This window comes from Talpa occidentalis, unplaced genomic scaffold (assembly GCF_014898055.3).
Source record: "Talpa occidentalis isolate TD23 unplaced genomic scaffold, MPIMG_talOcc4v2.1 talOcc4.13, whole genome shotgun sequence".
Lineage (NCBI taxonomy): Eukaryota > Metazoa > Chordata > Mammalia > Eulipotyphla > Talpidae > Talpa > Talpa occidentalis.
The window spans coordinates 17,850,167-17,875,133 of record NW_023601322.1 but is presented as its reverse complement, the minus strand read 5'-3'; the positions used below and the strand labels follow the sequence as shown (position 1 = coordinate 17,875,133).

The 24,967-nt window shown below is 44.4% G+C and overlaps 1 protein-coding gene across 1 annotated transcript in view; it reads left to right on the top strand.

The window, feature by feature from the left end:
- Positions 1–15,677: 15,677 nt before the first annotated feature.
- Positions 15,678–24,967, top strand: part of MAPK4 (mitogen-activated protein kinase 4) — a 123,617-nt gene continuing 114,327 nt past the window's right edge. The window contains 1 exon segment of the mRNA XM_054694044.1: positions 15,678–15,715. The gene's annotated coding sequence lies outside the window, so the exon portion shown is untranslated.

The window sequence follows — 24,967 nt, the reverse complement described above, 5'->3', positions numbered from 1 at the left end:
GAGTGACTGTCCAGGGAGTCTGTCTCCACTCCGGCACTCTCCCCTCACACCTCTCTCAGGTTGCATCACAGCGAAGAATTTCCATGTGGCTGAAACATGATAGTGCAAAAAAGGATTCTTTGAAAATCTTTTGGAACAATGGTTCTCAGAATCCAGCATGCATCTGTGTCATCTGGAGGCTTTCACAGATTGCTGGGTCTCAACCCCACTGTTTCTGAACCTAGGAGGCAGGGATGAGGCCCTGGACTCTGCATTTCCAACAAGTTTCTGGGTGATGCCAATGCTGTAGGCCCAGGAGACTGGAGAAACCCTGGTTTAACTATTGCGCTATGCCTACTGCCTAGTGTTTCTTGATTAAACAAGATAATATAAAGCCCTGTGTTGGGTAATATTGTATGTCAGTCATATAAAAGCATATCCTGTGTATTACTAAAGTCATTGGTTTTTAACCAATCTAAGTTTGCTCGGCTGAGACCGGTGAGTTTGGACTCAGCAATGAATTAGATGATTATGAGACAAATTTAGCTAGGAAGGAGAAAAGGGAATAAGGAGCCATAATTAGCTTCAAGAATGGGGAATTTTGTGAACAATTTGAAAATGCATTGCAGTCCAAATGTCCTGTGACTTTTGCATACCTTTTATTTTTTTCCTCCCAAACTTAGCTATCCAATTACATGCCTAATTGAAGCTGAATGAGACATTTTGTTGAGATTATTAAATCCAAGATATGAAGTTTTGAGGCCTTTGTTCAATCACTTTTGTGGGCACTTGGGCACCCTATTTCCACTCATCAAAGCTGGAGGCTCTCATACAGTTTCTCACTCCCATTTCCCCGCCTGACCTATCACCAAGGCCTCCTAGACTGCCCCATGAACAATGACCACATTGTCTCACCGCTCTTGGCTACAAAAGGAAACCACCAAGCTGAAGTTTTCAAATCTCCCCTTCTTACTCTCGTCCTCTTTCAATGGCCCTGTAGTCCTGGGCTCCATGCTGAGAAGTCACGTTACATATCAGTATCTTACCTTGTGCTCTGCATACAGTGATCAGCAATTATTGACCTTGCACTAAATGGCATGGCTCAAGTCTAAAGTCACTGCAAAATGCTATAAAAAAATCAAATTACATCTCCAAACTGCGGGGCCTGATAGTTACATTCTCCTGGAAAGATCAATCCTTTTCTGGGAAATTCAGGTGCTCGTGGTATATTTCTGTGGATGAAGCATAATTGGAAAACATCCATGACAATAAATAAAGAGCAAAGGAGGGCAAGCCAGAAGCAGAAAGGGTGAGTGGACCTGCCCAGAGCTATGGATCACCGGGGACCCATTTCCAGCTTCCCTGAAGGCAGAACCAGTGGCCCCGGGAGTCAGGAGCTAGAAACAGAGAGGTTTCCTAAATGTGACTGCAACCCAGTTGTCCCCCCAGGTAACAAGAATGGCCCCTCACCTCTGTGGAAAGTGCAGTAAAAGCAGGTTTTAAATTTCACGTGGGAATTAAGGAAATGGAAATTAGAATGAATTTCTTCATAGATACCAGTGTGGTGGGCAATTAATACAGAGTTCTGGTTTCTTCTCTACCCCTCAAATACCATGCCTGTGCTCCCTGCAGAGGGAGGTGAGGCACTCAGGGGAGGCCAGTAATAAAGACTCATAATCTACTGCTAATAACTGAGGCCATAATGGGAGACTGCATTGGTGTGCGGGATTTAAACAGTAAAATCTGAGGCAGGCTTGTCACCCACACTTTCTCGCTGAGATGTTTCAGCGCCTTCAGGAAGCTGGACAGATACATTCTTGGGGAGCGGTTGGGTGTGGGTCAACTTGATCTGCAAAAATTGGCAGCTTTGGCATGGAGAGTCTGAGCAGCCCCGCATTGTAACAAGACATTTTTACCTCTTCCTGAGATGAGAGATTGAGGAAGTGAATATCTTTCCCAAAACCCATCAGCTCAGTGTTGAGCTCAGACCTGAACCATGGTTTCTCTCTCTCCATTTCACCTGTGATCCACACCACTCTATTGTCATGTAGCAGAGTATTTTGAACAGAACAAAATAGACAAGAGAAAGGAGTTAATCGCTGGGCTCACAATTAATGAAGAGAATCAGAATTAAGTCTTCCAAGAGATAATCAGAACACACTATGGACAGAGCAGGTGAACGAGGGAGTACGAGAAGGAAGGAGAGTAGCCTAGAATGAAAGAGAAGCCGCAGAGGCAGGAAGGCAAGGGGCAGAAATGATGAATATGAAGAGTACAAATCACAGCAAGTACGTGTGTGTGTGTCTGCTAGGTGACAAGCACTCTTCTAAGCACTTATATGCAGTACTTACAATTTATAATCCTACAAGATAAGCAGATATTATTCCTTTTAAATAGTTAATCATTGTTGTGCAGTAATAGTTAATTGTTGAATTAAACAAATGCATAGGGAACTCTTCTTCATAAGACCATCTGATTTTACATTATTTTATCATGTGTGCATTCATGTGGCACAGGTTCAGGTGCAGCAAGCAAACTCAAAGTTGCAACTTGGCTTCTGGATTCAGCTCTGACTCTAAGTGGGGGAACTTTTGCCTTTCTCTCGGGTTATTGGATTCCTCCATCAGTCCACATGAGACACTGGCGGCTTATCTCATATGACTGTGCAGAGAAGAATCAGATGGGAGGAGTCAAAAGTATTTTTTAACTCTCTGGCTTCTTTAGTTGTGACTTCTCTCCATTGTTCCCTTTGGTGAGCATTCTGAGCTCTTGGACTTTGATCCAGACATTGGATGACAAATGGATAAGACAGAGATACTCCTGCCCTGTCCTTGAGCAAAGAAAGCAACTCACTTTAAAGTTCTTCATTGAAACACAGCCTGTACATGAATTAGATCAGGGAGCAGATCCCTTGATAGCTGATGATAAAATTAATAGACTCATATCAAAGGGGGAGCAGAGGTCATGCAGCGTTGAGATCACCAGCCGGCAGCAGCACTTGCTCTGTGCCTTCTTTCAGAATGAGGCAAATCACTATTAACTGTTAAGATGTGTAAAGTTCCACTCTAGCTAACTGTATCTTCCTTATATTATAAATTGCAACTGATTTTTCAGACCCAAGTACAGGAACTTACATTTACCACTGTTAAATTTTATTAAGTCTTTCCCTTTGGGAAATACAGACAAATATGGGTTCAGGACAATCAAATTTAGCAGTGGCAGTTTGGGGACAGGAGCAGTTGAAGCAAAAGCACTGCGGAATGGCCTCAGAACTCTGTCTCCAGGTGGTGATGTTGCTGTTGATCAGGTGGAGCATTTGCATGAATGCGCCTAGGCCTTCACAGTGGCCAATACTTTGAGGAAACCCAGACATACCACCTGCTATCTAATCCTGTTTCCTAGCCTAGAATCTCCACTAAGGACGGAAATGAGGTTGGTCACTTCTTCCTTTACACCCAATCCACATTGAATGACTATTCATCTGAGTTGACATCAAATTCAGTCTGTTTCTAGTTTTCTGGCATCTCTCCCTGCTGCAAGCTCCTCAGAAGTTATGGCTAGAGCTGATCTCTCTAATTCACTGGTCCTCTCATTTCTCCAGCATGCAACTTCCCTGTGCTGGGAGGCACCCGGACCAGTTCACCACTTTCAGACATTGCTCACTCATCTCTGACTGTCTGGTGTCACACTTGCTCTGCCCGTGGCTGTCTGAGGCTTGTTCTCCTTGGTGGAGAGAACTGAAGCACACAAGAAAGCAGTTCAGGGGGTTATTTACTCAACACCACTCATCTCTTTAGTTTAAAATGGCTTATGGAGATTATTCTGCAATATCCCATTCATAGCCCTGTTTTCTGGAGGAAATACAGAATTGTGTTCAACTCTCAGAAAGCCTGTGAGGTAGGTGGAGATTGCCGGTAGCATCTTTCTACCTCCTACATCAGCTCCCACAATTACCTCACTGGTAGCATTCATGGTGCCTTCTCTCTATGGATTTTCTAGCCACCTTTGAGTTTTTTCTGGCACACACTGAAACTTAGATAACAGGTAATAAAACCAGAGCCAGAGTGGAAACAGAAATTCTCTTTAGCATGATAATATCCAGCAAATACGTTGACAGGGATGACATCGGTGAGGTGAAAGGTCTGACTGTCAACCTATGTCTCTCTTGGAGGTGAGATCATGACAAGGGTCTGTCACCTCTTCTTTCCTTCTCCCATCCTACTGCTAGACCCAACCAACATCCAGTAAAACTGGATGAAGCTGAATGTTTGACAACTGACACTGGCAACCTACCACAGGAAGACACAGGGCCCCAAGGTGAACTGGGAGTGAATGGGGACTGAGGACTCGGGGGCAAAGGAATTAAAAATAATCCAGAGACTCTGGGAAAGAAAGTAAGAGAAGTGGAGAATTTCAGAACTAGATGTTTCTCAGCACTTCACCAGGGATTGACCACTTGGGGCACCTAGAGTCTAGAAAAAGACCCTGAATATATTGAACAGTCTGCGAGGTGAAGTTGAACCGAATGGACCATCCATTCCCTAAGTCCCCTGGGAATGCTGTGTGGTGTAATAGGACACCGAAATGAGAAGTGAAGGCTACTCACCTCTATGTGCTTCTGGTATCCTGAGAATGCCTGGTCGGCTTCCGGTGGGACTCCCTGGTGATGCATGCGCCATCTCCACCCTCATGGCCCCAAGTACAGACCTAGCAGCACACCTGGGCTGCATTCTTTCTCTGGCAGGTTGTCAACTCATTCTTACTGCAGTGCCAACTGATAATGATAGTAAGGTACTATCTGTGAGATCTAATTGCATTTCTTAGTATCAAATCCACAAATATGCATGAACCCCCTGCCGCACACTATACCATGATTTGTACTGGAGCTACAGCAGCACCTGCCTGCATAGGTCTCACAGTTCAATAGGGGTTGGACACGGAGCAATTGATCATAGACCTTGCAAGAGTAAGATGTACTTAAAAGAGGGGCCCTAGATGCTCAGCTCACACTGGGGAGCTTCCCCCAGCCTCGGATGCCAGGAAAACCCCCTTCAGGAAGTGGTATTTCATTTAAGCTCTAAAAACAGGTAGGACAGGGTAGCAAAGGGCAAAGGACATAGACTGTTCTAGAAAGCAAAACACTTATGTACAACTGTAATGAGGTACAGAGAAACAGAGACACTTCCATGACTGGAGTGTAGTGAATCAGTGGGGAGGCTAGAGAGGTGGGCAGGAGCCAGGTCACACAGGCCTCGCAGATCATTTCACTGCTTGAGGATTTTATTCTAAGAGCAACGGGAAGCCAATTAAAGGCTTTAAATGAGGGAGTGAAATAATTAGATTTGCATTTTTAGAATGCAAATGGATGCAGAATGGAAAATAGACTGAAAAGGGTCAAGAGTGTGTGTGATGAGACCGGTTGGGAGTCTATTATAACAGGACATGTAAGGACTGGTGGCACATTGAATGAAGACCGTGCAGTAGTGATGAAGAGAAGTAAATAGATTTGAAAATCATTTAGGAGGCTAAATATCTGGTCATGGGGATTAATTGGATATGGTGTAAGGAGCTGTCCAAAGTGGCATGGAGAAATGCCCTTAGCTGATAGAGGGAGACAGGCCTCTCCTCCCAGAGGTGGCACCATTAAGGCAGTAAATGGAGCAAACTTGCTCCTCAAACATGCCTGCCTTCTTGGATGAGGACTTGCTGCCCCTTCCAGCCTGAATGATTTCATAGCGAACACTGATTGTAGAAGCACTTAAGTAGCTAGGGTCATGCACCACTTAACAATTGGAAATGTGTTGTCATTCAGTGGTTTTGTAGTTGTGTGAACATCATAGAGTTGACTTATACAAGTCTACATGTCACAACCTACTACACACCCAGGCTGCTTATTGGACTGCCATCCTAGGTGCTGTCTGACATCGTCCAAAATGTCCTTAGACAGCAATGACTGTATTTCAACAGGTATTTTCTGAGGGCCTACACTTTGGCAGAAGAGACTCCTTCTGAATTTTCTCACTGCCCTCTCTCTTTCCTTTGTACAGTGCCACCCCTTTTTATTGCAGGGATTTTCAGAAACTAAATGAGATTTCCATTCTAAATGGTAACCTTGGGGCAAGCCATTTGCTAAAATAAGTTGAAAGCAATACTCAAGTTCTAGGATCATTCTTTGCTTGAGGATTGCCTCAGTAACTTGGAGTTAAGAAGAGTGAAATGGTACACATTATCATTTTAGAGTAGGGCTCCCCATAGGGTAAGGATAAGAACAATGACTTACATTCATATAGGTTCTCATGGTTTACAAAGAATTTGCATATCACTAATTTCTCTTGGTTCTCATGACGACCCTGTGATGTATAGACGGGAAGGTTTGTACTGTGCTGTGTGGAATAGCACAGCATGGCCCATGCATACCTGTAGAGGAATTAGGTTAAGACATAGATGGCTGACAGCCTAATAATTGTGTTCCTCACTTTTTCTTAAGGAAAAACAGAGAATATTCTAGAATAAAATCTGTCTAGAGGAAAACAACTTTTGTCACTGACCATGAGCCCAAAGGGGCACCTAAGGCCTTGATATCTAATCCAAGGCCCTGAAGAGTCTGGCCTTGTGAAGGGCAGGTGGGAAGGTGGCAGGGAATGTGGACTGCAGGAGCAGTGGCAAGGCAGCCTCTACGTGGTAGGTCTGCAGCATTGCCTTCTGCCGGTCTTCTCCTGGGAGGCCAGTCTCTGCCACGGTCAGGCTGACACCATGTTGCCATAGACGTAACAAGAGCAGTCACCTGGGCATCCTTAATGAGAGGCTCTTGCCTTTCCTCTACCCAATTTGATATAATACAATGTGGTCTGGGTCAATGGGGATTAATTATTCAGCTGCTGTATATTATTTTCAGTTCACTCAGATCTGAGTCTTGCCATGGGGGACATTTGCTGGTTCTTACCTGTGTCTCTTGGTCTACTATGGGCCAGAATGGGGGAGCACTTTCCTCTGGGCTAAATTATTCAACACATGTATTCCTATATTTACAGATGAGGAAACTGGGTCCCAAGGAAGGGGATAAATCAAATACACAAAGAAAAAAAAATATACTGGTGACTAAACATCAGCTTTGCGTCTGAGATTCCTGGCAGCTGAATTTAAGAGAGAGACAGGAAATGTAGCACAGACCTTATTTTTGGACATTGAGAACACCTACTATTTCTTTAAGTATTTCATTCTAGAACCAACCTCATAGTTAAAACTCCAGTATCCTTCCTCCAAAGGGCACCTGCCTCCCTATGTTTATAGCAGCACTATTTACAATAGCTAAGCTATGGAAACAACCCAAATGCCCAAAAATAGATGACTGGATCAAGAAGATGTGGTACATATACACAATGAAATATTACTCAGCAATCAAAAAAGATAAACACATGCAATTTGCAGCAACATGGATGGAGCTAGAAGGGATCATGCTCAGTGAAATAAGCCAGAAAGAAAAAGAAAAATACCAGATGGTCTCACTCATAGCAGGAATTTAGAAAACCTAAATAAGGGACCAGGAAAAAGACTAATTAATACAAAGTAATAATCAAAATCAACAAGCAACTATAAACCAGAGACACACCGGGGTAGGGGGAAGAGTGGGGAGAGGAAGGACTAGGGTCAAAATAAGGGGGGGGGGTGCAATTGTATGGGGAATATAACCAAAATGAAAATGCATACATTGTGCAGAAATGAAAAATGATGTAAGAATTATATAAAATAAAATATTAAAAAACTCTATTATCCTTCCAAGCAAATTTTATTGCTCTTTAAAAATTAAGTTTCCTGATTATAAAAATAAGTGCTAATTTTGAAATACAGAAAAATCAAAATTTAAGAGTTTCTCTTATAATTGATATTTGTATGTATTTTTTTCCTGCCTTTCTCTTGCATATAAATAATATTTATATAGCAAATTTATAACTATATTTTTATTGCCTGCTTTTTTATTTGATCTGTTATAAATATTACTCTATGCTGTTAAAAATCCTTTTGACTATCATGTATATTGATTGGATGAAAGAATAGTCCATCATGAAGACATAGCATGATTTATTTAACAATTTGCCTATTGTTTGATATTAATATTGTTGCCAAAAATTTCTCTATTATAGATAAAGTTGCAATTATCAGCCTTGTGCCTAAATCTTTGTCAGGATCTCTAATTATTTCCTTTGGATAGCTCTTTAGAATTGAAAATCTAGGTCAAAACTCAGCAACATTTGCAGGCTCTTGCTATACATACAGTCCAGACCTCTTGAAAGAACTGTCAATATTTGATGTTTCTGTTCCTTCCTCCTGTTTCTCCTCAGCCTGCTGAAATTTTTTTTTTTTTTTTTTTTTTTGCCCCATCAGCCTCTCTGAAATGGTTCTCACTGAATTCACCTCTTACTTGAAAAATCTCATATGTGCTTTCAGTATCATGTTTGACTTCTCTACAGCATTTGTACTGTCAGCTACTCCTCCTCAAAACTCTATTTCATTGACTTCTGAGTATTTGTCTTTATTGCTTCTCTACCACATGTTTCTAGGTTCAGGAATGATTTTTTTCTTCTATGTAACATAAAATCCTACAAACAGTGACTGAAATAAATCAAAACTTTTTTTCAGGTACATAGAAACAAGAGGCACAGCTGCTAAAATTGGTTTAGTAGATCACTGATAGTAGGATGAGCAATTCTGAGATTCTCTTGACCTTTTCCTCTGCTTATTGCCTCTATATCACAATGTGGCTGCTGTTGCACCACCCTACATCTACATCCAAGAGAGGAAGAACAAGGCAAACTCAGCCACTTTGAAATCTTTTAATTCAGGACACGTTTTGCTAGGTTTTATCAGAAACAACTGGATCACAGATTGACCTTTAAATCAATCATGATTCATCTTTTAGAGGCCTGGGGAGGTGTTAAACTCCCAGAATCAAGGATCTCAACCCTTGATTATCTGAATAAGTGAGTGCTGTTTTAGTAGGAAAAGGAGATCGTGAAGTGGATAATGAGAGAGACGCTGCAGTTGGTGGCTTTAGTGTCTCTCTTCAACCCTCTGCCCATTTGACTTGTTTCTTGGGAACCTTAACCACAAACATAGATTCCCTTCCAACCACATGGTGATGACCAGTTCAAATCCTTTCTCTCCAGCCCAGAGTTCAGCTACCCTCCTGTGCATTCTTCTCAGATTCCTGGGGCAGCCACGCTCCCTGCAAGTGCATTCAGAACCTCCACCTAAAGCCCAACTTCCCAGATGTGTCCCAGCATCCAATCATTCAAGAACTTTCAAATGTGTTCTCATGCCAGAACACTTTGGTTTTGAAGGAACTTACATGGAAAGACAGTATATAAACCAGAAAACTTGCCTCGCCTTGCAGCCCTCCTCTTCCTTCATGGGATGGATGGCAGTGGGGGTGGAGCACCTGGGGAAATCTTTAGGACACTGAGGAGTAAATTCTCCTAATGTCTAAGCCTGGGATCCCTAAAGCAGATCCTAAGAAAAAGGCTCACATGTCATTACTTTATTAGGGGGTGCAGAAGGAGCAGGAGTGAGGGAACAGGAGAACAGACCAGGGAGGAAAAGAGTGAAAATAAGCAAGCATTTTGAGGAGCCAGCTGCCACTCATGTCCAAGTGCAAGGGATTGCTGTTCTTCCTGGGCTCTGAGTGGCCACAGAGCTCTCCATCTCAGGACTATTTGTTCATGGGGAGAAGATGAATATAATTTTTTTGCTGTCATATAGAACCTGTGGGTGAAAACTCCATCCACTGTGCCTTTACTTCCCTGTCCATTATGTGCTGGGCTGTTCACTGGGTCTTGCGGCATCTCACACCTCCCAGGTAGCAGGTGAGCCCAGAAGTATAGGCAAGAGGCCTATGGCATGAATAAGAAGTGAGGTGTCCCGAGCAAAGATGGGCCCTGAGGTGGCCAAGCAAAATAAGGTGCAGTCACAAGGATCTGCACAAGGAGCGTGCGATGCAGTAGGTAAGCAGTGCCATGTTGCAGATGAGAAACTATGGCCCAGACAGGGGGGTAGCCTTGCCCAGTTACACTGGTCTGATAGCTGATGTGCTGGTGGAATCTGCATATCAGACTCCCAATCCAGTGCTCTTTTATCATGCTGTGCTGTCATCACTGCGTTATTTTGGGGGTTGCTCCTCCCTTGGCCAACTCAAGAAAGCTTCATCAAAGCCCTGGCCCTTCTCAACTGAATTTCCTAAGTGACTCTGGCACCAACCTCATCCATCACAGACTGTGCACATCCTAATTGGAACATTATTTTTTTGTCAGCCAGTTTCCTTCATAGTTAGGGAAAAACAACCCCATAAAAGCTAAATAGAAGTCTATTATTTTCAGCCACATCTGCTAATATTAGGCAGGGGCTTTCTTCAACTCTGTCAAAATTAAATAGCAGTCATCCTTATTTAATACAATACTGAGAAAAATTGTAAGCCAAGACTGATGTACCAAAACTTAGAGGGGTGCTTTATAGCTTCACATGGTTTTTAATATTGCAAACTGCCTCACATCCCTTCCTGTAATCAGTGGGCTATAAATCAGGCATAACTATAACAATCATAAATAGATTTTCTTCCAGAAGACAAGACAAATCAGGGAATAGGTATAACAAGTCATAAATCTACAGTGTGTTTTTCCAGCACCACCAAGAAAGTCTCAGGAGATACTGACTGGGTTTTCTGTAATTCAACTGTCAACTTATTTCTGGAAGCAAATAAAAAGGCAAAATATTCTTATTTGGGATCAAAGAATTGCAATTCAGGCATGCGAATTTAGGTAGAAAACCTAAAATGTGCCCTCCAGAGGGACATTTTGAGAAGAAAATGAGATGAACTAAGAGATTTAAAAAAAAAAGAGGTGCTGCAGATTTGGGGTCTGGTGAGCACTTGGTTTCTGGTTCACAGAAGGTAATCTTGCTGTGGCCTCACCTGGCAGAATGGGGACCTTTTTATTAGGGCTCGAATACCATTCATGAGGGCTGTGTGCTCATGACCTAATCATCTCTCAAAAGGCTTCCCTCTTAACACATTCACATTGGGGATTAGGCTTCAAAGTGTGAATTTGGGGGTAATACAAACATTCATTCTGTAAAATCTTTGAAGTGATTTCCTGAGGCTAAGTGCCCCTAGGAAATGATGATTGAGTAGTTCACTCATCCTGGGAGGATTCAAATAAGGTACACTAATTGACAGGCAACAAGAAACTGATACACTAGACCATCTGCAGAAACAAAGGGAGTAGTTCACCAACAGGCAAGTACACCCTCCTAAGAAAGGCACTAATCTTAGCCTTCCTTCCTGGTAAACACATATCCTGACCACAAGGTAGCCTGTATGTGCACTCATTCAGGGTTCTGCAAGTTCCTTTCCCAAAGTAATGGCACTTCCTAGATGGTTTTAGGCTGTAATATTGTTGAGTTAGTTGAATAAAATGTGTTCTGATCTTTGATAATTGACTGATTACCCTAGCAAAATAACTGGAATTCATTATGCTTTCGCTAGAGACTTTTGTGTCCATGTGTTTTATTTATATTAAAAATATTAAAAACACATTTGTATTTAATCTACTCAGCCACAATTTTCTTTTCCATGAAAATTACTCACACAGGCCGGATTGCTCATAATATCTGCCATTACTAGTAAAATCCTGGTGGCCAGAGCAGAGGCTGGCTTGGATGTGTGCTGGGATCATAGAAACTGGTTTCTTTTTGTCCTAAACATTTTAGGATGATGGTCTCCCTAGAGCCAGAGACAATTTCTGATGAAGCAAAAATTTTTTCAGCACTTTGAAAAAAATGTCCTAAATGTACCTTGAGGGGTACATTCATTTAAACCAAAATAAAACCATTTGGTGATCATTATCTATTAGAGCAGTGTATTTTTCATTCTGGCATTGAAGGGGTAGGAGTGGTATTAGAGACCCAATTCCACCTATAGTGAGTGCTTACAGAGATGATGAGAGGCTTTTCTCTGCATGTGTCAAGTCCACAACTATGTCTATAAAAGCCAGGGTCATGATAATATGGACCTGGAGTTGGGAATGGAAAGGAACAAATAGATCAAGTCTAAAGAGTTAGACAATGAAGTCTTTGTCCACTGGGTTGTAACCATCTGAGTGTAAGTACAGACCACTGTTGTAAGCATGTAGGGAGCATTCGTTAATTGACTGATAGATACAAATCTTAGAAGAATTATCTTCCAGACTCCATACTTGCTTGGCATGATGTTTGTTGGGGAACCTAGAACAATTCTGTGTAAGTAATGGAGCTTTTGGGATTGAAGGATGAAGTTTATGGATCACTCTGAGGGGTGTAAGCTTAGTTAGGTGTCAACAAGACACAGGCAATAAGTTTTATGTCCTTATGAGTGTGAGCTAATCATTAAACCAGAGGTCACTTTTATAAGCATAAACTATTGTTGGTGATGAAGAGAAAAACTCAAGCACTATGATTAGGAGGGAAAACTCACATATAGTCTAATAATGACTGGATGAGAGGGATATTGTAACAGATCAGGAGTGAATAAAAATGACTTAGGGAAATGCAGTAAGGTAGGGCAGAAGAGTCAGCTCTCAGTAAATGTAAGTTTCTGCAGAATATGGCAGAAATAGGGTGGTGAATCTTAAATACTTGGTGAATGTCCCCGCACATCCTCACCCTCATACAAATATATTCGATTCAGGTATATTTGAAATTAAAGTGTAATCAAGCAATGCTTTCATCACTTACAATGAACTCTGATATTTTCTTTTTTATTTTATTGTTTTGAAAAATATGCTAGCAAGCTCTGTTAAATTGATTTAACAATTCATTGTGGATTATGAGCTCTAATTTGAAAAACTGTATTACAGAGGTAAGGCAGGGAACACATAGTTTCAATTTCAGTGAGGTCTTATCACAGATCGGAAGAAGGGACTACTGGGGTGGTCCAAGCCCATCAAGAACTTCTGTTCTTGATATGCGTGCATATATATATGTGTGTGTATGTGTATCTATATATGTGTGTGCATACACATATATGTATAAATACACATGTATATATGTACATATAGATATATGTGTCTATATCTATATATGTGTGTATAGATACATATATGTATGTATGTATATACATACATACATATATATATGTATATGTATATATGTATCTATACACACATATATAGATATAGACACATATGTATCTCTCTCTATATATATATGAGAGAGGTGTGTGTGTGTGTGTGTGTGTGTGTCTGTCTAAATATCTCCAACAAGGCACACCTGGCACTTTCCTGCTCCATGTTGTAATTTCCTGATCCTGTGTCCTCACTCCTAGCCTGGCCACCAAGTACAACTTGTGGTATCTAGTCATAGGGATTGAAATGCTGGTACATTTTCCTCCAGGAAAAAAAAAAAGAGTCCTAGAATGATCTGGTAACTTCCCTAGTCCATGGTTCTGGGTGGTTATTTTCTACTTACTTAGCCCTACTCAGGACAATCATTTCTTTTGGATCCTGCCCTTGGGGTAAAAATAAGGACTCATCTCTTTCCTGGTAGCAGCATCCACAGAAGAATGAGACCGGGTGATATAAATGTGACGAACGGTGTCTAGATAAATATCCCAGATCCTATTCATTCCCCTGGCATTGAGCGGTAATGGACTCCAATATTAAAATGCATATTTTACATCCTTGTCCCATAATTTGGAGGACGGCCATTCACTATGTATGAGCCATTCACTCATGCTCATCACACAGAGAAAATTACATTTTCCCAGTTGCCAAATGGAAGAGATAAATTATCTCACGTGGGCAAGCACACAGCTCCCAAGAGCAGGTTCATAGACCCAAGACACTGATCTAGGACACCCCAGGGGTAGACTCTGAGCTTGGCTGGTGTCATCCTAGGGCAGTGTCCTCATTTGGACCCACTGGACTCTCACCCTAGTGGCCTTAATATGGTCAGAATTTTCTGTTCAGGCTTTATTTTTTTGGGATAAAATGAACATCTTTGAATATCTATTATTCTAGATGTTATAAACATGAATAAACCAACACAGAATGTTTCATATGCATGCACAGCCACTGAATTGATAATACTTATTTGTAATGAAAATTAAAGAAGCAAAATGTTAGAAATGTTTTTTTTTTTAGAAATGTTTTCTTGGGGGAAGATGCATTAGAATGTCTTACCACTGATGCACACACATTTGCTTGTTACAATATTCTCTTTAGCCTTACCTATTCTTTTAGGTTAATGAAGGTCCAGATAATTGTCTACTCTCACTTAGCAAGGAATCCTTAACCTATTATCTACATATAGATGATTAACAGCAATTGTATCTATAGTTACAGCAAACATTTATTACCCTTCCTAAGGCCATCACTGTTTTAACCACTTAATGCCTTTTCCAAAATGATCCCACAATACATTTCTTACGTTTCTTCTCACATTACAAACACCAGGTAGATGATTCACACAGAAATTCCTTCAGTAATACTGAGTGCCCATTATGTGCCTGGAATTGTACTAGGCCCAGGAGGTAGATGTGGAGGATGAAGCAGAAATAACCCTAACACACAGCAGACCCTCGAAGTGTCAAAGTGAGTCTCTCGCTCCCAAGGCTTGACGAGCTGGAGGAAGGGAGGCCTCGTGGGCAGCTGAAGCCACTGGTGACCTCATTATACAATATTTAGGTTATCATATTTTTCTCTGCCCAGAAAAGCGGCTCCTCGACCATTCATTCCCCCGCGGTGCACGCGTTCAGCGACGCACCTAATCCGTGTGGATCATTTCGGATTTGCGGGAAGGCACCACCTAGACGCCAGTTATTACCAGCGTGTGGGGCTGGTGGTTTCTCCCTTTTCCTTTTCTGGCTCCCGAAGTGTCGTCTCCCTTCTGTTACTTTTATTCCGGACGAGCAAACGAGTCCTGACTCACAGCCTGGGCGGCCCGCTCTGTACCGAGTCAACCCGGGAGCGGGGCGCGCGCTCAGCGCCCCTCGCCCCGACTTCCTTCCCGCCCACCGGGTCTGCCCGCCAGGCGCGCGCCGGCTCGGCTCCCTCCAAGGCAGCCCCGCGGCCTGGTGGGGCTCCTGCGCCCCCTCTCTCCCCGCCCCCGCCCCCGCCGCTGCGGTAGCGCGGGGCTGACCCCGCGGGGACTCCGGAGGAGCCGCTTCCCGCCAACCCCGCCCCCGGCTGGAGTGAGGACGGGCGTTCCGGGCGACGGGGCTCTGGGGAGCTGGCGCCCAGGCCGGGAGCCAGGAGCCCCCCGCAGCGGGCTCCCCTCCGGGAACGCGGGCGCCCGGCCCCCCAGGTGAGGTGGGCTCGGGGGAGGCTGGGTCGGAGCAGGCCTGTCTACACCGCGCGCGCTCGGCCGGAGCCGGCGGCCGGGCCCCGTGCGGGAGGCGCGGGCCGCGCGGGGCAGGCGGCGCCCCCGGCGCCCCCGGCTGCCCGGACCCGCGCGCCCCGCGCCGCCGCCGCAGCAGGTGGGGCCGGCCGGGGCGGGGCGGGCGCGGGGCGGAGCCGCGCGGGGGCCGGCGCGGGGCGCGCGGGCGGGGCGGGCCGGGGCGCGCGGGCGGGGCGGGAGCGGGAGCCGCGCGGGCCGGGCGCCCGTGGAGCGCGCGAGCTGCGGGCCGGACCGGCCTGGCCGAGCGCGCGGGCGCCGAGCCGCAGACAAAGGCGCCGCTCGCGTCGGGGCCGCGGCGCTGGGGGCGCTGCCTCGGGTAAGTGGCTCCCCCTTTTCTCCTTTCTTCTCCCCGCTGCCGGGTCCTCTCGGAGTTCCGCGGGCTCGGAGGAGCCGGGGCGAAAGGGAGAACTGGTACCCCCCGCTCCCCGCTGCTCCACCCCCGCTGGCACAGAACCACGGCCAGCCCCAAGCCGGAGATCAAGCCGGTTCCAAACTCGCGAGTTCCCCGCGGCGGGCGCCCCGCGGGGCTGGCGCGGCCGCCTCGGTGACCCCCGGCGCGGACGGCTGCGCGCGCGGCGGCGCCCCGGGAACGGCGACTTGCTTGGGGAGGTTGCTGGTGGGCCCCCGGGGTGCGTGCGGCGGAGGGCGAGAAAGGAAGGGGCGCCGTGGGGAGACCCCACCCTCGGGCGCGTGCGGGGCACGGCGGTTGCGGTGTCTGCCCCAGCCCCCTGGGGTTCTTCCCTGGAGCCTCCTCCCTGCCCTGTTCTGGGGTTCCCAGGGCGCCCCCACTCCCCGCCCCGCCGAGGCGCGCGCTCTGCCCCTCTGCCCCCCGGGCGGGGACCGCGTCCCCCGGCCCGGCGAGTCCAGCCGGGTCCGCTGGGGCGCGCGGGCGGCTGCCGCCGACACCGCAGCTCGGTCCGGCTCGGCGGGTCCGCGCCCCCCGCCGCTGCCCGGGCTGCGCTCCCGGAGAAAAGCAGTCGCGAGCCGGACTGGCTCTGGCTTTTGTTCGGTCCGCTACTCTCTGGGATCCTGGAGAGCCGGGGTGGGCGGATGCCGCGGAGGGGGCCGTGCGGGGAGCTCGGGCGCAGCTCCTAGGGGACCCCTGGACAGGGCCGCCCCCGCGCCCCGGTTGGGGAGGGGGTCCTGACCGCTCCTCAGTGCCGGGGAGCGGGCCCGGAGTCCGCGGGGTCCGCGCGGCGGCGCCTGTCACGCGCCCCGCCGGCCCTCGGGAAAGCGCTGCCTCGAGACGCGCATTTCCATTCATGGATCTGAGCCTGGGATTTGATTAATGTCATCGCCGCCGGTTCTCTAAAGAGAGAGTCTGCGGCTGTTCCACGGAATAGCCTTTCCCAGGGCCCTACTGTGGGCCGCGCGGCCGTCCTCCAGTCATCTCAATGTGAAAGGTACTTATTAAGCTCCTACTATGTGCAGAGAAGATGTGTTGCAAACTTTTGAATTTAGCAGATATTTGGTGAGTACTTAACTGCGTTCAGGGTGGCTGTGTTATGACCTTATTTTCATAGATATTTCCTGAGTGCCTACTAAATGCAGAGTTTTTTTTTTTTTAAATCTGAGGTGTTGCTTTCATCTGTGTACTTTTGGGGGAGGTATGGAGGTGCAGGAGAGAGAGCTGCTCTCTCACCCTGGAGGCTTCAGTTCCTTTGGTAATTTTCACTTGCACCTGTCTGGACTGCTTGTTGTGTGAGGCAGGAAGAGCTCTCTCCTTTTTGCACTATAGCTTGAGGCTTTATCAGAGGGGGACAGGGCAGAATAATGAAAAGGCTTACTTTGGAACTTCTTCTATTTGGTTTCTTTACAATGGAAAACAAAAAGTTCCCCTGTGCAAAGAAGGATCCCAGTTATGGCAGGGGATCAAAGGTTAAGACAGCAAAGCCCTGACATTCAAAGGGGATGGAGAATCTGTGGTGGAAACAGACAGACAGACAAAAGGACAATCAAACTGAAGTAGGGGTGGGGACGGAGAACTACGAAGATGGGGCCAGCAGGGACCTTCCTGCCCCTAGTTCCAAACTGATGACAGTGGTGTGGGCAGGAGGATGGCTTCAAAATCCCAGCATTGCCCATGACCGGGAACCCAAGGCAGAATCAAATGGCTTGAGGCTCCTTCTTGCTGAGAGAATGGATAAATCGATTATTCTGATAATTTTGGGACCCCCGAGACACACTGGAATATCAGATGGGCAAGAAAACGGGGGTCCTCATTCGATCAGCAGATATCATTGTATTGCTATATATAGCCTGTTATCAGAAAATGTAGTCTGAGATAGTCCTTGCACTAAAGGTCATAGCATGTTCTCATGATAAACACAGAAAATGACTCCTTGGGAATTACATGTGAAAATCCAGGAACAGATTCCTCCTGGAATTTCATATCAGAAAGAAAAACTTCTGTGTCATGCATTTGTGGCTTCCCTTTTATCAGGGAGCAAGAACTTGCTTTGTGTCTAGTGTGTTTATCTTTTTACCTTGGCCTCCAGCAGTTCCTAGTAACTGCCTTATCCCAGTCCTGGGGAGGGTGACCCTTTTCTTTCTAAATTATTTCTCATCTCCTTTTTAAATTATTTTTTTTTAAACTCTAATTTTTTTCTTTTGCTGTGGACTTGAAAGCCCCCCTCACATCTTTTCTGAAAGTGAGTTCATTGACCTAGGAAGCAGGTGCAGCCCTCAATAAATGACTCGAGGCCCTTTGCTTAGAAGAGGAGGTAGGAAAAAACAACGGAGGGCATAAGCAGGAATGCACAGTGAACACACAGACTGGCCTTGCCAGATGGAGTAGAATCCAGCCAGGGGAAGAAGACAAACAAAGGCTTCCCTCCCAAGTTGAGGGAAATCCTGTAATCCAAGGTGTGAAGGAAAACAAACCCTCTTTAGAATGCGCCAGGAATTCCATAGCTTTTCATCTGAAATACTTTCCATTCATTCAGCAAACGCTGCCTGAGTATTTAACTATCTGTCCTTGATAGTGGGGTAGGTGTCAGGTGGGGCCTTCACCCAGCACAGTGGGGGTTCACTGTCCCGGCAGCTGGCGAGGACCCTGTCTACTGTTCCAGCTGCATCCCTACCATTCTTTCAGGCATTCCTGGAGTTTTTTTCACCTGAGCTGAACTTGATTGTAATCTTCTTCAAGGCCAAGAATGTGACTTCTTTTTTCCTCCTGCATCCTTCCGTCCCTGCTGGCTCAGCAGCAGTCTGTGGTGTAGATGACACCTGTTTCAGTCCTCTGTGCTGTCCATTTCTTCACCCTTCCCTGCTCCCCCCCCCCTTCTCTTCCTCCTCACCACTATTAGCTACTCTGAAACTTTCACTCTATAAAAAACGCAGGGGAAAGCCATCCTGTCAGTCACTTTCTCTTGCATATGAATATAGGTCACTGTTCTCTCTTGCTGGGGTCTTTGCTCTTTAAGCCTCATTATGGAATGAAATGCTTTGTTCCCCATGGCAGGATTTCAAGTGTGAATACAGGGTGTTGGAGATAATTGGAAAGACAAAGTGCCTTTGCCAGTGCTTCTTGAAATTATGCTACCAACCCGTCACGTGGGGTCCTTGCAGTCCCATGACCCATAATAGTCTTGGCCTTGATGGTTGAAGATGAACTACCTGTTGGCCTGGTCTTTACACCCTGCACTCCGAAGTTAAATGTTAATCAGTTTCCAGGGAATCTTGCTTCCTCACCTACATTCACCTATTATTTTAAGGCAGGAATTCTCAACCTGGGCATTATTGATGTTGTGGGCTGGGTAATTCTTTGTTATCCAGGGGAGGGGTGCTGTCCTGTGCATTGTAGAATGTTTATCAGCATCCGTCACCTCTACCCACGAGAGGCCAGTGACACTCACACCTGTGCCTTTGACACAGATATAATCACTGTGAATTAATGATTAGTTAATTCAGGACTAAATGATCTGGTAATGAGACTAGTTACCAAACTTTTTCCTGCTTGGACCCCCTTCCCCATCTACACACTCTCACAACCAGCAAGATGGAACAGTATCTCAGTAACACTGAGTGCCAAAAGGAATGGAACCAACAGACTTTTGGCCCAGCCTTGGAACTGACTTCTGTGTAACCTTGACAAGCTGAACCTCTGTTTCCCCATTTATACAATGGGGCAAAAAAAAAAAAAAAAAAAGGCTCACAGATCCCCAAAAGGTTAGTCTGTTCTCTGCAATTATGTGTAGATTTGACCCAAAATACCCAAGCAGATCTTGGGTATTGGGTAGAGTCAGGAAGTTGCTGTCTGCCCAGGGACCACAGGTCCACTTTCTGCCTGCAAGTGTGTAGTCATAGACAGAAGGCAGGGGAAAGCCCCTTCTGGAAAGGGCTCATTGAGGGCGGTGTGGGGGGAGGGAGTATTTTGCCAACTGGTTGGCGACTCCTCCTACGTGGAGCCTTTGTGTATTTCGTGATAATTTTGTCCATCTTATTTTTACATTTTTAAAAAAGTTTCATTTTTATTTTATTTATGCATATAATAACTGGAGTGCAGGCCAGAGGTGCAGGATTGAGGGAGGATTCACCAGAAATAGAGTGGGGAGTAGAATAGGTGGATCTACTGAAATACACTGTTGAGGGGAGCAGCGGGTGAGACAGGAGAGGCCTGTTGCACCTTGTGGGTCACTTACATGGCGGGGGATCAAACTCATGGCACAGTGGCTGGTGATAACTTGCAAGAGCTGAGACTTTAACCCTGAACCACTAGGAAAGCCCTGTTTTTACTTTAATTGTACAGTATCTCACACATAAGTAAGACTACATGTAACTTAGTCCATCTATTACCAGAATTAGAAATCCCCTAGTTAGGTTTAGTTGCTGTCCTTAGAGGAATAAATCTGTCCTTCCTCTCCCAGGTGGTTCTAGACTGTGACTGATTCCTCTGGAAGAAGTGATAAATGACTTAATTAATTGAAAGAGCACATTTTCTATTCTCCCCCAAAATGTGGCCTTCCATGATTATTTTTGGAGGCAGAATTACTAGAAAGCCCCACCACAGGAATTTATAAGCCATGACGTCTGAAAACTCAGCCTGAAATGAAGTAAATGAATTCCTCCAGCATGATTCACTTTAGGTACAAACCACATTTCTTGTAGTTATCAGTAACTTAGGCTCTGAAGCTGATTTTTCTAAAGAGGTATAATTATTTCTAGATCAAGGTCCTTTTCTATATTTCTCTTGTCAAATTTTCCACTTATTTGAATAGAGGTTTTTCCTAGTCAATTTGAGATTAGTCTTTATCTGCTAATAAGAGGTAATGTGCTGTGGTTTTAGTAGCACATGTGGGCACCACAGAGAGTTCAGGCAGAGTTAGCTGAGCAAATTCCTGTTTGTTATAGAGACCAGAACATCACCTTCATGCCACAGTTTTACTAAATATGGGGAACTTTTTAGTGCAGTCAGAACAGTAAGGTGTTATAGTCTGTCTAGAGAAAAAAGGAGAGAAGTTCAGAAACCTGAAATGGTTTTATTTGTAAGAAGATGGTAAGGAAAATGATTGCAGTGAGCACTTAACAAGAGTTGGTGAGGAATTTACAACAATGGAGAAACTACATTGAATGGCTTGGAGCTTTCAGGAAAATGGAAACTTCTTGACCAATTATAGAGTTCCAGTAGCCATTGTATAGGATGAAGAGGGCTTTAGCAACCCACTACCTGCTGTGTAATAAAGCCAGTGGAACATGTGCCATTAAAATGACAGAACTTTAGGACGGACACAGCAAGAGAGAGAGAGAGATGATCTTTTATACTGTGAGTGAGAATAATAGCTCAGGTAAATTGTCCTGGACATGTTGTGGTTTGAATAACTGTTTGTTTTTCTATACTGTGCCATTTTCTTGAATTGAATGGAGGTTAAGGGCAAATAGAAGGCTTATATCCTTATTAACTTTGTTGGGTCTCCGGATAAAAGATGATAGGGAACCTAAGTCTGACCTGCAAATGCTCTGAGTTTGTTAAAATCTTTTAGCTAAAAGTTTTATACATGCTTTCATTCTTTAAAACTTACTTAGTGAGTTTGTTAATCCTGAAAACCTCATTTCCTAGGCAGTTTTTGTGAGTGAACCTGAAATGCATTTATGGATGGAACAAGAGGGAGTGAAAAATCCTTTGGCTTCTTCCATTTATTCAGAAGTAGATCCTCCAAAAAAAAAAAAAATCTATCAGTCATTTAACTGCTGACTTTTCTCTTATTTAACCAACAAACAATACAGTCTTTTGCTCTACAATCCTGAATTCAGGATTTGGCCTCCATAATATATTAAATAACCTTCTTGACTTCTGTTCCACCTTTCCTACTGGTAAGAAATAATAAGAGCATTATTATTTAATTATCTTCACTAAAAGCAATGTCAGATTTCAGTAATCTAAAACTATTTGCCTTAAACTGAGATTATTTGAAATGAGATCTTTCCTCTCTAGTAATGGATACCTTGAAAAGAAGGTGTACAACTGTAGATCCAGAGGCAGGTACAGGGACACCTATCTATACATTTGTGGTTATGGGGTAATCATGGTTTTTTTTTTTTCCTGGAAGGACACATAAGACATTGTTATTAGTAGTGGTAAAGTAGGACATAATTTGGGTGTTAAGGTGAGAGAAAGGAATTTTAATTTTTTAGTTTTCTATACAACTTAATTTTTAAAATAAGCATGTATTTTTAATTAAGTACATAAGGGGAGAAATTAAGTAGGTGGAAAAAAAGAAGAGAAGCTTCTTTTTTGAATGAGAGGAAATCCTCTCATTTCTGAACTTAACCTGTGCACTCCCTTCTCAATGGAAATTCTGTTTTTTATAAATCAGCAGATCAAAATCTGTAGGAACATATGTTCTGTTTATATCATGTATGGCCTCCATGATGTTACATAACTTACATTATGCATTTTATAAACCCCAGCTTCCATGCCATGCCTTTGAGCCTCCTAGTCCAGGCATTTGGGGCACTATTGTATCACTCCCATTTTACAGATGGGAAAACTTAAGTTTGGAGAAGACCCGGATGGCTTTGTGGAATGACATTGTCGTGACCAGGTTGGTCCAGGATTGTAAGCCAAGTTCATTGTTCTTTTAACCCTACTGGAAAGGACTTTGCTATTTATTCTGGACACCCTTTTTTTCAACACTCCAAGATGCTCCCTCTCTGTTTTTGTATCATAGCATCTGTTTCATTTTAGTTTAAATCATCATCCCATGTCTATTTTTTTTCATTAATTTTATTAATTGGACTGTCTCTCTTCCTTTTGCAGCCTTACTGTGTCTAGTACATTTATTAGTTACTTAATCTTTGTTTTATGGAACTGGATACCCAGGATACTTTCACCCAAATAATTGTCCATTTTTAGGAAAACAAAGTAATAAATGTAGCCATTTCAACAAGGCTGGTGTTATTGTCCACAAGAGAATTAGAACCACATGATGTTTGAGCTGGAAGAAAAACATCTTTGCGAGTATTTATTCTCTTGTTTTATAAATGAGAAACCTGAAGATCAAATAACTTGCTCAAGATCTCTCAGGGAATTAGAGGTGACATAGTACACAGTGTGCGTTTTGCTTCACTTCCAGCCCAGCCCCCCTTTTGCTGCAATAATCATAACAGAGAATAATTCTCTTGATCATCAGACAAATTTAGATGAATGATCAATAATAGCAAAAAATAGGTTATGCTAAATGAAAACTCCAACTGTGAAGAGGTAATTTCAAAAAGAGGAGATTTTGAGCTTATTTTCCCAAATTTTAATGAATAGCTTTGCAGGCGTACCCTTTTTAAAGCAAACTTGCTATAGAAACATCAGCATATACAGTAGGCATGCTTCAGGTGAGAAGTAACCCAATTGTGTGCGTTTATAATCGCGTAAAATCAACCTCACTGGTTGTGCAAATTAAGGGGCATGGCATCATGGTTGTGGAACAAGGAATTAGTAGTGTTTTCTATCTCACCTGCAGATTTCTTAAAATGTAAGTCATTTCTGTCACGGTGAATGAGCCAGCTTCTCCCCTCCTTGGCAGGAAGTGGAGGTTCCTCCAATTCCTAAATTCACTCTGGGCACCTGAGCACTCAAAAGCCATTCTTGGTTTACAAACATGCAGAGGAGGGAGTGGTAGAGTTTTTGTTGTTGTTGTTTTTGTTTTGTTTGTTTTATGTCTGAAGCCACTCAAGGGAGAAAGGGTGGAAGAAATTCCAAGAAGAGAGATGCAGCAAAAGTGTGTGAGGACCTTGGAGTTCTGAGGAAAGGATTCACTAAGGATTCTGCCTCTGAGGAGGCAGAATGCAGCTTTATGAACTACGTACCCGTTGTGCCAACTCCTGTTGGATTTACACAGTCCTCGAAGGCACTAATTCCACAAGGCACAGTTGTAAACAATGTTGTGATAATGGGTGCTTCTAAAAATCCAATTTGGCTCAGCAGATATTAAGGTAGTTGCTGTAGGGCAGTTATAAAAACATAGTGGAAGACAGCCCTGTTCTACTGGAGCTTGGAGTCTGCTCTGTGCTCTCCAAACTTGTCTGCACGTTGAAATCATCTAGGGACCCTCAAAAAACACTGATACTTGGGCCCGGCCCCCCACTCCAGAGTTTGTCATTTGATTGGTTTGGGGCATGACCTGAGCTTGAGAAATTAAAATAATTCTAGGGCTCAGACAGATTTGGGAGCCAATTAGGAGTGGTTCTCAACTTGGAGACTGTGTGTGCATGTGTGTTTATGCAGTGTGCACACATGCACACATATGCACATGTATGTAAACACACATGTTTAACACATACATGTGCTACACTTATATGCCCAGATTCCAGTCCTAGAGACTCTCATTTATGTGACTTGGTGGGGTCCAGCCATTACTATTATTTAAAACCATGGTTTCCCAAATTGGCTGCACATTAGAATCATCTGGGGGTTTAAAATAATACTGGTGCCTGTGTTGGGGTCTGATCTGGGCATCCCTAGTTTTTCAAAGTTCCTGACGATTCTGATATGTAGCCAAGCTTGCAACCCACTGAGTTAGTGAGCAAAACCAGACTTACCCTGTGCAGAGTCGGTGTTCAATAGACACAATAAAGTATGAAATAAAAGTGTGTCAGAAATGTGCTGAAAACATTTCTGGTTCTTTAGGATTTTCCTCAGGCCTGAATGTTCTGCTATGATTTAGGTCTGGGTGGGTGGCAAAACTGAAAAAAATTCAGCTCAGGACCTTCAGTGGAACTTTCAACTGAAACCTGCACGGTGAGCTGCTTAACTGCCCTGTTCTGTGCATCTACCGGTGATAGGACGTGCCCATCACACTCCTGATGTGTGTAGCATTGTTCTTCAGAGAAAAAAATAACCAGGAACTTTAGTCTGTGAGATTGAGGTGCTCCGGCCAAGGATTAGCCTGAGCTGAACTCTCCACTGCTAAGCCTACCCGCTGCCCAGTGTGAACTGAGAGCTCCCTGGGAGCTTGGAGGCAAGGGTTGCCTGGTTCCCTTTGTCCCGGAGGTGATTCTTGCTTAGTCCAATGGGCGCTGGGAGGGGAAGTGTTTCCGCACCTGGGCCCGTGAGTGCAGCTGCGTTCAGCTGCAG